At 35.9% G+C, this 12753-nt stretch overlaps 1 non-coding gene across 1 annotated transcript; it reads right to left on the bottom strand.

The window, feature by feature from the left end:
- Window positions 1–1069: 1069 nt before the first annotated feature.
- On the bottom strand, window positions 1070–1142 carry TRNAK-UUU. Its single transcript has one exon. It is a non-coding gene; the product is annotated as a tRNA-Lys (tRNA).
- Between the last annotated feature and the right edge of the window lie 11611 nt (window positions 1143–12753).

Here is a 12753-nt window from a genome sequence, read left to right as displayed (position 1 = left end):
AGTGCCCGTAGATCTGTTGTTGTAAGGGTTGAACGGTTAAATGTGTTTTAGTGGGCCTTTTCTGTTTTCGTTTCTGTGTAAATAGAGGCCGACTATATTATGATAAATGTCAAAATCTTTGCCCAATGGAATTAGGCTACACCAAATTATTGACAGATCATATAATTAAGATGAGGAACAAAGAATCTCACAAGAACTCGTTTCATCTTGAAATTGGTCGCAAATATGATTGATTTTTTACATTATTTTTGCTAAAAGCTAAATTCTAAATTTCTAAGTGCACGATGGATGACCATAAACTAAGCACAAGAGATGACATATATATTATATCCGAAAGGAATTAACCCTCTTATGCTAATTGTGCAAAACTAAGTACGATATCTATATCAATTGGGCGATAGCGCCATCCAGAGGTTCCATAAATTTGTCGAGGGAGCTCAGTGATGCTTTAATTCCACAAGCAATTTAATCATATGATAGGATAGGATACGGCTGGAATGTAATTGGGTGCTAACTTTTGCATGAAAGTGGCATGAGTAGAGAATGGGACCAATAGTGGAAGCACAATAAGCAGAGAGTTTGAAAAGCATATTGGTCCCCCTTCTCATCTCTCCTTCATTCAAGATTTTTTTTTTAAAAAAAAATTTTGAATAAAATAATATTAGAATGGATGAGAAGTCCTCGTATTGTACCATCCTTTTAAATTTTTTGGTCTTATCTCATCATGTTATATGAAAAAATGCCGATCAAATTGTATCTGATTATTATAGATAAAGAAATGAACGTTAATTATTATGAGATTTGATTATTTAAAAATTTTCCCTTTCATCGCTGCATGCTTCGCTGTCTATTTAGTTAGGTCCATGAGGCCATTAACTTCATAGCAGAGCAAGTATAATTAGTGGATTGCTCCAAGGACCAAGGGCCTTGTTAATTATTTTCTTTATCAAACTTTCTAACTGGGGTTACATTTGGTTTATTCTATAAATAAATATTAGTTACTTCCTTTTAAGTTTTAGATATATTATATATTAAGTAATTTTTTTAATAAGTAAAAATTGAAAGGAAACGCCGTCTGTGGGAATCGAACCCACGACCACATGGTTAAAAGCCATGCGCTCTACCGGCTGAGCTAAGACGGCTCTGTTTTATCAATTAATCTTATTTATTATTTTATCACTTTTATTGGTTTAGGAAGATTGTACATTCTGAAATAGTAGGCTTTGACTGCTGCGGAGGTGATTTTGGGTAAACATTTTATGAATTGTAATTTCAGTACAATTAATATACATATATATATATATATTCATGATTGATGTCTTTCTGATTTCTCTATACTCCATAGTGGTGATGAAACGGGTACGTATCATCGATGTTTGAAGTATCTAACATCATCATCATCAACCTTCCCATGCCTTTCCCAGAGCGTATCATCTCCCTTTTGGTCACTTCTCAGTATCACTTCCATGTAAATCTATTTAGGCCAATTCAACTCTTCTATTAGATTTCGCCATTAAGTGAAGGTGTGAACTGTAAGACGTCCATGGATATAACATATGTGACCACTCATATCATCTTTCCTCTCCACTCGTATTATGGATATAACATATGTGAAGAATCACGAGTATTATGGGTCATACTTCACGTATATCTTGAAAACGACGGTTCTTTTGCTACAATCTTGTCACTGCTCTTTCATGTTACATAGGATTTAGGTTACCCAGATATTTCATCGACTATTATAAAAGCTCAATAAATGAACATTTAGAAAATCTCTTCCAACATAGCTTATGCTTGAACAAATTCAATGGTCGGTTTTGTGGTACGTAATTTATGAAGAAGGGTTGGAGGCAGTAGGGAGGACGTTGGAGAAGGTTAAACTCGACGATTCGGGAGTGCCATATGTAGCCACCAATGAGGCTATAATTAATCATGTAAACAATACTTTTGTTTAAACAAATCCGGAATGAAAATTAAAATTAATCAAATTTGGATATATAGTTGGATCGTACTTATGATTCTCATTTGATGGCCGAGTGATAACGAGTTTGGATCTGTTGCATGTTCTTTTGTGCGAGTCTCTCCTCTGAAATGCTCACAGTTCTCCTTATCAAGAGTTCTACGTGTGGTCGGTTTAACCTTTGCTTCTGTCATATTTAACTCCGGGGATCATATTGGTAAAACTAATCCGCACTAGCCAATCCAAATTTTGCGAATGGAATTTGGGGTGGTTGCTTCTTGTTAGGTTAGATATTATGTTAGTCAAAACTATCGAAGCTCGGACAGTCGTGACTCGTGACTAACCACACTTGCCTAAGACCTCTATTTGATTTGAAAAAAAAAAATCATCGAATGCGAAACAGAACACATATTTCTTGATAAAATATTACTACGGAGAGGATTGGCTGGACATCCTTTTTTTTTTTTTTTTGTCATCGTATGCTTTGGACCTTTAGGACCACAACTACTTTTTCACTGGGGGCAAACTGTCCATGTGGGTGGTCTAAGAATGGCTTTGTCTCAACAAAAGAGCACACCAACTCCCACTATGCCCGCCCCCTCCTTTAACTTTTTTGACAAAATTTCTCTTCTTTTGCTTTTGGTCTTTTATCCTTTTTTTCCTTCTTTATTATCAAATCAAAATGAGTTACATCCAATGTTCAGGCTGATGATTAATTCTTAAATTCAAACAGGTTGAACGGTGTTACGTTTATCTTACTAGTGAAACTAATGATCGAATGTTTGCTATGTTGGATAAATAGGAGTAGAAAGAACTTATAAGACCACAAGCACACCACTAAAAAATATTAACCGCTAATAATGATGTCATTGGACTATACATATGAATTCTATATCTCTTCCTTACATGTATAGACTACCAAGGTGGTAGCCTAGCTGATAACGGACTTTGTCTTCCAAAGGGGAGGTCAACGGATCGAAACTCGACTTAAACACGAAAGCGCTTGCGTTAATAGACCATTGTCCTCTACCTTATGGAAATTGTTCTGGTCCACCGTGCGCTTTGATGGGGTCATGGTGACCTTGGTGGATTATGTCTCACTGAGCTCTTTACCAATTCGGGCAAATGAAACATTCCATGACAGCTGTGGAGCCCCTTTGACCTCCCTTCCTGGCCTCTTATTCAGCAAAAAAAAAAAACGGATTACAGGAGGCGACAAAGCTAGTACTGGAAAGGAATTGAAATTAAGGAGGAGAATATAATTGAATTTTTTATTTAACATTTTGGTCTTTCTAAACCTTAATAATAAATAGGTAATGCAATAAAACTGACTATCAAAAGATAAATATTACTCTCTTACTCTTCGAGAAACAATATAACATATTCCATCAATTATAAATATTAACTAGTAAAAAAGCAATCCACAGTCCGAGCCGGGATGGCGGGTCTGCCATTGTCGTTGCCACCACCAATCAACCTCCATCTTGGACCTTCAGACCGACCTCTTCTGTCTGGTCTCGACACGGTGAGGCCAGATCTAGTGTAAGAATTAATTGTTGGTATTAATTACTCCTAACTTTTGAAACTGACAAGTATCTTCTTAGGAATATTATAACTTTTTCAAGCGACAGTGTCAACTAATCAACATTGAGGTTTGTCTTTGTCTTATTGTGTATACATGGGAATGTTGTCTATGGAAAACCTAATCCACAGTTCTGTTACTAGCGGGATGATTGAAAGTGACATTAGATTTAAGAACCTCTAGTCCTTCCTCCAGTCAATCTCAAGTTCCAAAGAATTCTACTCACATATATGTCGTTTTACATAAAAGTATTTAGTGGAAAGGGACAGGGCATGGAAAAGAAGCTCATTGAGAGCAGATGGAGAAGTTGCAACCCACTCCTGATTGTGGGTTCATATACGTACATGGAGGAGTGGGTATAAAATTCTGGACCTGACAAAAATTAACAAAGAATAATATATGAATCTTGTCATAACTTTATGGCATTAAGTAAATTTGTTACGTTGAAAAGAAAATGGTTATTTCAACGAATAAGCTAAATACACCCGAGGTTTCACCAATTAAAAAAAAAAACGAACCGTTGTCTTACATGTTGCTAATTCTTCATACTATGAGCAATAATGTTGTCTAGTCTCCCTTTGTGATCATAAGATCGTATGGGTAGTCCTTTGCAAGTTTTAATTTATTTTCATGTAATTTATCCAAGTGGCAGATCTAGGACTCGAGATTGTTTGAGAGTCGACAGTTAGCAGATGCAGATAGACTTCTATTATGATTTTAATAATGTATTATTCGATCACTTGTCTTATTTCATTTTAGCATATTAAATCATTAAAGCCCAAACTGATATTAAAATATCTTAAAATTGTTTTAAATTCTCCATGTATCAATATCTTCATATCAACAATATTGTCAAATTTACTTTTTCAGAATAAGAAAGATCTCTACTCACCGACCGACAGAGGAAGCAACCCGTCTGATGCGGTGGGTGCCTTTTTTATTTCACAATTATTGAGTGACATATAATTCCGTCTAAACTAGATTATAAGAAAGAAGTTTTGAAGCTCCTAAGAATAAATAAGAACTTTAAAGTTGTCGAGGATGAAAAGTCTAATTAAGAGGTGAGATGATGAGACTTATTCTTTTTCGGGTACAAAGTAGGCACATGGCTATAGTATAAAGTATAATGTAATATAAACATTAGTAGCTAATATAAAGGGGCACAGATAGTCATATCACGAGAATCAAATCTAGAACCTCTTGATTACCGAGCGAAAGCATGCGTCACTGCACTACACTTTCTTTAATATGATAAGAGTTATTTTGATATAGGCAAAGATATTAGAGGAGACTACTAACACTATCATCTTCAAATTTTCCCGTAACCACCACTTTAGTCCCCAAATTAAAATTGACATCGATTATGTCCTTGCGTTTTGATTTTGTCTTACACTTTGGTCCCGGTATTAAATGATGAGATAGAAATCTGAAGTGGAGCATGAGTTGGCACTCACGGTGTCAATTAAGCCACATAATGACGTAAACGAAGTCATTCCCAAGAAAAAATGACGTCGTTTTTAGAGATTTTTTTTTTTAAAAAAATACTATTGTTCATCTTCTTTCTCGAGAAGATGAACAGTAGTTACCGCCTCTTCCATGTCGTGTGGTTTACTATCTACTGTACCAGAAGAAGCCGCCGATGATACCAAAATAAAGGAACATGAGAGCATTTGGAGCTCTCCCCCGCAATTCCCTTTACTCCGTCCCTCTCCTCCCCTCTTCCAATCCCACCAAACCCACTCCTACCCTTCTCTGGTTAGCCCCACTCCCTCCATTTTTTACTGGCTCAACCCGCATATCCGGCCGGAAACCTAACCTTCTCTGCCCAGTTGAAAGAGCCCTAACGTTATTTGATATTTTAAAATTAAAAAATAAAAAATTGTCGTTTATCTTCTTCTTCGAGAAGATGAATAGTAGCTTTAGCGAGCCCGGCTCTCGAGCCACCCAAGGCTCCAAGACCCACGGGTGGGTTTGTGCGGGGCTCGCGAACCCAACCCTTGGGGTTGCGAGCCCTCCTTCTCGACGAACCCAGGCTTAGGAGCCCTAGGTTTATAGAGAGAGAAACTCGCGAGTCCTGGGTGGCTCGAGAGCATGGGCTAGGAGGCCGCGAGCCTCCGAATTCGTGGCCAAACCATCTAAGCTCCGCCCCTCCATGTTTTCCTTTTTTTTTTTTTTTATAATTATTTTCTAAATTTTCTAGAAACAACGTCATTTCTTCTTGTTTTAGGCAATATCATTCAAAAATAATATACTTGACGGCGACAGTGCCAACTCGTGCTCCACGTCAGCTTTCCATCCAGGCATTTAATACCAGGACCAAACTATAAGACATAATCAAAATGTGGGGACGAAATCTGTGGCAATTTTAATTTGGGGACTAAAGTGATGGCTATGGGAAAATTCGAGGATGAAAGGGTAGTGGTCTCATATTAGAGTATGAGAATACTTGAGATGAATTCTGCCTGTGGAGAATTTTTATCCTTTTTTCCCACATTTGAGAGCAAGGTTATTAGGATTGCAATTCTACCTAGGATGAGAAGTAAGTCGTGGAATCAAGAATCATAGGATCAATCGAGAATCGGAAGATCCTCAGTATAATTAAAATTATATATAAATAAATTGTATGCTTTCATGTCCATCACAACTCCTATTCACCATCACCTGACTTTTAGCTATCATAAAAAATTCATGTTCATACGATATCAAGTTTTGAAAAGACCAATCACCAATAATACATCATTAGAAAAACACAAGGCATCGTTCACAAGTTATCAAAATGCAAAAATGACATTATCAAATAGAAGTAACAAAGTAATAATAAAAAAAAGCATATCACACGTCATCAAAATTATAGTGAAAATCATCATTAACACCAACATCGTCATCATCCTTAGGATCAAATTTATCTTCTCCAAGGAGCTACAAGCCATCAACTATGGCACTTAGGACTTAACGTATGAGCTTAACATATATGGACTTGGGCCAATTTCTTAAAAACTATGTATAATGTAAGATCGCTAAGATCGCACAGATACTAAAATCCTAGAAATAAGATCGAGATCTCACTATTATCCTACAATTTAGATTCTTAGAGTAAGATCAGGATTGGAAACTTGTCCATGGATCATAAGATTGTAAGATTCTAAGAGCTGACTCGAGATCGTGACAACTTTGTTCAAGAGAGATTGACAAAAGAGGGGTTCAAATATATTTCTGCAACAATACCTACTAGGAATGTTTAGACTCCATTTGGGAGTGTTGTTACTTTTTTTGCCTGATTTTTTTTTCCTTTTGCTGGATGGAAGTGTTGTTACTTATGTAAAGTACTAAAATATAAATACAGAAAAATAAGTGATGATTTTAAAATTAACACTTGAAATAGAAGAAAGTAAAAACAGTTTTTATAAGCACATACTCCTCTGCATAATAAAATTACATTTTTAACAACGGAAATTAGTCAAACTATGGTTTGAAACAATTCATGAAACGCTACTTTTGCTTAAAAATTAATAAAATAAACATTTATCTAACATCTACCGCATTACTATACGAAGCCTAAAAAGTAGCTAAATTTTTTTAAAAAAAAGTGTTTAGACTTGTTAATCCATTTCTTTAACTTTTTAAAAGGTCAATGGGGACAGTTGACCCCATATATCTGTGCCACTCTGTTTATAAATCAGAGTTGCATTTTCTATTGTTCCATTCCTAGATGTACTTATTGTCAAATTTACATACACCACATAATTCTGATTTTACTCGTCTTTATAATCATTGTCCTAGAATTTTCTGACCCAGCTGTAAACATTGAGGACCCGCCATCACCAACTCCTCTGGATGTTATATTTCTATTACTTTTTATTATATATATATATATATATTGCTAAAAGTTATTACATATGAGACCACAAATCTAGTAAGAAATGTGGGAAAAGAAAATAAAAGGGCATGAAAAATTCTATATAATGGGAATCAAGCATAACATGTCTTGTTAATTAGTCAGGGTTTTGTGCCCATACCCGTAGTATTAATCTCATTTTGTTTTACCCATTGATTTGCATGGATTATGCTACTAATTAATTTGTAGATTGAGAAAGGGAACAAAAAGGATTTTTTTTTGTTGGATTTATTGGGAGGGTCCTACGGTCATATGAGTGGTCACTTTGCATTGTGCATGATTATGTAGACGCATGCCTAAATAAGGTTTACTTTTTACTTAGTTTATTTTTTCGATGACCACAGGTATTTACTTGCTGAAACTAATCTTGTGTTGATCATGGAAGTATAAGGCAATGAGAAGTTTAGTGAAAATCTAATTCAAAACCTCTTAATCCCTAGTCGAGAATCATGTCATAATGCTAGTTCCTCTTTATCGGTTACTCTTTTTCTCTGTAAGTTTTATCGGTTGCTTTCTATTTAGGCTTTGTTTTTTTAGGTAAAATTGACAATTTGGTCCCTAAAATATACACCTCACGACAAATTGGTCCCTGAAATATATTTTGTGTACTAATTGGTTCGAATGTTTCAAACATTAGAACCAATTGGTCCTTCCGTTCGAATAAATGGCAAGTCCCTGATGAAACGTGCCTCTCATGGCCGTTAATTGCCACTCTGTTGGTTGTCCCTCAATTCAAAGCCTTCCTCCCTTTCCCTTTCCCTGTTTTGAATGGAAACCTTAAAACCCGACAACAAAGAACGCAAAAACAACAAAAAAACATGAATAGCAGAGAACCCAAGAACCAGAGAATAGAAAAAAAAGCCATGAATCGCTTGATCCCAGCAAAAATAGCAAAAACAACCTGATATAGGTCAATGCCATTTCTCCAGCTATTGGCCCTTCTCCGCTAATATCAAGTATGTCGTGGATCGAGTGATTTGCCTATTCTTTTGGCTTTGATGCGCGTTGTTCGGAGCCTTCTCCAGAATCCTCACATTAAACATTATATCCTTCGAGATTATCCTGCTCACTAACCTCATCATCATTCCTTCATAAAACCAAACAATATAGTAAGTATAAACTTAATAATTTAGCTTGCAACAATGAAGACAATCAGTGAAGACAATGTCAACAACAAAAGGCTGCAAAGCTCACATTTGGAATGAAGAACTGCAGAGGAGACAGAATTGGACCAATTCAAAAATCCATTATCTCATACCAAACAAAAAGCATAAATAGATATATCAAGAGAGAGAGGCAAATGAGACTCAGATGAAGTTCCGTAGAAGAAGAACACATAGACAATCAACAGGGCATCCAATTCTACGGATGGCATCAGAACATTGCTACGGAAACCAATGCTTCATCTCAAAACATTTCTATGGAAACCAAGAGCAATTGAAAGCATTTCATAACGACAACTTCCTATGACAATTTGATTGGAGGGAAGCTTCATGGCATTAGATAATAAGCGAAGTTTCAGTATGGCGGGTGATGAGAATCATGGGCATGACAATGATGAGGCTGATGCACACGAGCTTGGAAGTCGGACTCGTGAAGAGGGAGTTGAAGCACAAGATCTTGGAGGCTTGCATGTTCCGAGTGAGCCAATCACACGGGCGAAGGCCAAATAAATCCAACAAGCTATAGAGAGCTTGCTGATGGGCTTTTTGGGCCAAGAGGAGTCTAATTCAATTGGGTCTCCAAAGGCCTTTATTCAACTGACTTGCCATGAGATGCTGAAGATGGAATAAAAGACTGCCAACTATTCTAGATAGCCTTTTTTCAGTTTCCTTTGCTATTTTTAGCTTTAGGAAACTAAGGTTATTCCAGTTGCCTAGTTTATTAATTTCCAGTTTCTCCTAGGTTTATATAAAGGAGATTGAGTAGGTGATCAGAGGTAGACTATTCTGGTATTTTGGTGAGATTTTCTTCTTTGTTCTTCATTGAACTCCTTCGGATGAACAAGTGTGACAGCTTGTGATTGTTCGGTACATTTTGATATTATTGGTTCTTGTTTCTTCATAAACAACGGGTCAATAATCCTTGTCTTGATATTGTTGGTTCTTGTTTCTATATAAATAACGGGTCAATAATCCTCTTAATCTAAATCTGTATTTGGCAATCTAGGAATCGATTCAAGTTGATCGTCGAGTTTCACAATCTTTCATGAGGTCCGCATCAGTGGAGTTCTAAAACCCAACTTAATCTTGTAACTAAACAATGAAAATGATCACCGTACATGTATTATGCGACCAAAAACACCAGACACAGCATTTCCCAAGCAAATTTCACACAAAAATTGTGTGATAAAGCCACAGCTAGTGGTAAGCAAAGCAGAAGAATGCAAGATAAACAACCGCAGATTACCCAACATTTAAACAGAGAACCAAACATGCCATTAACTCTGCAAGATAGTACCTCCAAACCATAAACTCAATTGACTGGTAAACAAAACATTGATTGTACTATACATTTGTCCCGGAAAACCCCCAAAACAAACCAAAACTGCCCAAACGACCTACAATCAGGAATTTTATTGACATGGTCCCCATGTGCAACGCAAATCAATAGCTTTCGAGCGATTGAGCAAACTCTACAGCGGTTGATCCCAAGTGCTTCTCACCGAAAAACGACCAACAATCAAAATTGCTACTTCGGAAGATCACTGGCGACACTCTAAATTGCAGAAATCTTGAGGTGTTTGGTTGAATTTGATGATTGGAGTGGAAGCAGGTAGCTCAATTAGGGTTTGATTGAATTTTGGGAGAAGCACCAAGTTGGGGCAATTTGGGACGGGAAGGATTTTGGAAGGCTTTGACTTGAGGGACGACCAATAGTGACAATTAACGGCCATAAGAGGCACATTCTGTCAGAGACCTGCCATTTATTCGAACAAAAGGACCAATTGGTTCTAACGTTTGAAACGTTCGGACCAATTAGTACACCGAATATATTTCAAGGATTAATTTGCCGTGAAGTGTATATTTTAGGAACCAAATTATTAATTTTGTCGTTTTTTTATGATTACTCTTTATCTAGTTTTAAATGAGGCCTGACATTTATTTAATGTACAAACGAGTTAATTTATTGCATTGGCTTGGGAGATCATGTATTTTATACAGAAGCGGCTTGTTTATGTCGCTGAAAGGGGTTTGACTTTTGGAATGGAAACAATTCAGGTGTCAAAATTATGAAGCTTGATCCAAGTGATTCTCTCCGACATTCATGGAGAAAATGAAGAGATAACCTATTAATTACGATCCCAAATGTTCTAGAAATTATATCTTTGTTACAAGAAAGTTTTCCATGAGAACGCTTTTTGAGAAAATACTATTAAGATTCTTGCAATTAATTGACATTATGGTCCATCATTCGTACACTTGATGGATCATCTACTCATTCGTTTGAATTCAATTGATACTTTCTTTACGACGTGGACTAAAATAGGGTTACCTAATAATTGCTTGTCAGCCCCGAGACTAGACTTTGCGGTATTAAAATGCCCGCATTACGCGTCGCTAAATGATCTATGGGATATTAACTGTGCCAGGTTTAATAATAATGGGAATACAAGAGCTATAGTTGAGGAAATTTGAGTAAGCATTGACAATAAATTGCAAAGCAATTAAACTCCAAAGTTTTGCAACCAAAAGCACATGGCGCTGCTAAGGACAGATTAATTATACGTCAATGGGCTGACCTGACTCATGTCTGGATCGATCAGGATCAATTAATCTTTCAGATATTCAGTGGTGTAGGGACAAAGAAAAAACAAATTGAACATCCATTTTCTATCGTTGGAATTGGAACATATGATTATTTTGCACAACATTCAAGTAACACATTTCGTTTCGATAAATAAGTATTGGCAAGGTTTACACACTCGATGTCATCAAATTCATGCGTACAATTAATCAACTCTTTTCTTTTCATATAAAACTTTGCTTAGTTTCACACCTAATTTCTTGAATCCTCCATTCTACGCATACACATTCCTAAATTGGATCAACTTCCAGGGTTACAGCTAAAGGGAAAGAAATGGAAATGAGATGCAATTCAGAGTCAAGGTTTACATTGATTTTGATGGAATTCGACTACTTCTGGGGTGAGATATTCAAAAGCTTTAAATATTAAATTAAATTTTTCCACAAAGAATGAGAAATTAAACTTTTTAATGAACATTTAATTATTACATTATTTTATTTTATGATAGTATTACGTATTTCTTTCAATTATTTACGGCGTTCAGCCACTCAGATTATAAATTTCTTCTAAATCTAATTCCTATAAGAAAAACATCCTTCCCAGTCAGAACATCAAAAGAAAAAAGAAATTTCTTCTTCAGTTCGTTTTTCTATGGAAATAAATTTATACCCATTTCAGAGTTACGAATATTTCAAATTAATTGTGCTCGCCACTAAAATTACCTTCCAGAAAAAAAAATGTCGGAATCGCCCCTAATACATTTTTCTTGGGGAAAAACCTTGTGCGGCTCAATGACATGTCCTAGGAAAGCAAAATAAAGAGTCATGTAGACTTTAGAGTTTAATTGGCAACATCAACATAAACTTTGGGTTTATCGTCCGAAAATTCCGTCGGCAATTTGCATAATTGTTGTAGAGCAATTTCCAAGAAATATCTTATGTGTCTGGTATATTATATTCGCAGTATGCTCTTAATTAATTCTTAGTATGTGATGAAAAATTAGTTATCCTAGGACCTTCATATGGGGGGTACTTATTTTGCACGGTAGAAATCACAACTTTTAGCCCCGTTACAAAAACTTTACTTTTGGGGGATGCCGGTTCGAGTATTATTAGGTTACAAGAAATGCGAAGATTACAAAGAAAGTTTAACTACGAAATTGTAGGCTGAAATGTAAAATTATTGTGTTTGGCAAATGTATTACATTACTCGGAATATGTGTGACAATATAATAAAGATAAGACGTAGGTCTCACGATCGTAATTTCTTTCGGATGCTAAATATTTACTGATCTCAATTGTAAAGTTGTAACTTGAGAAAAAGATTAAAACGGTTAGTTTGTAACCAAATACTGTAAAATACCATAGAAAGTTCAGATTTTCGCAAAAAAATCCGAAGATTGTTAATCTTGAGGGGTAACAACCAAAAGCTGAATGTATTACAACCATGGTTGTCAGGATTTCGATTCAACTGTTAGGATCTTACGATTCTATGATCCACGGGCAAGCCTTCGATCCCGATCCTAGTATGAGGATCTAAGTTAAATGATCTTAATGGGGTTTTAAGTCG

Source organism: Punica granatum, chromosome 5, assembly GCF_007655135.1.
Source record: "Punica granatum isolate Tunisia-2019 chromosome 5, ASM765513v2, whole genome shotgun sequence".
Taxonomy (NCBI): Eukaryota; Viridiplantae; Streptophyta; class Magnoliopsida; order Myrtales; family Lythraceae; genus Punica; species Punica granatum.
This window is presented reverse-complemented; position numbering and strand designations above follow the sequence as displayed.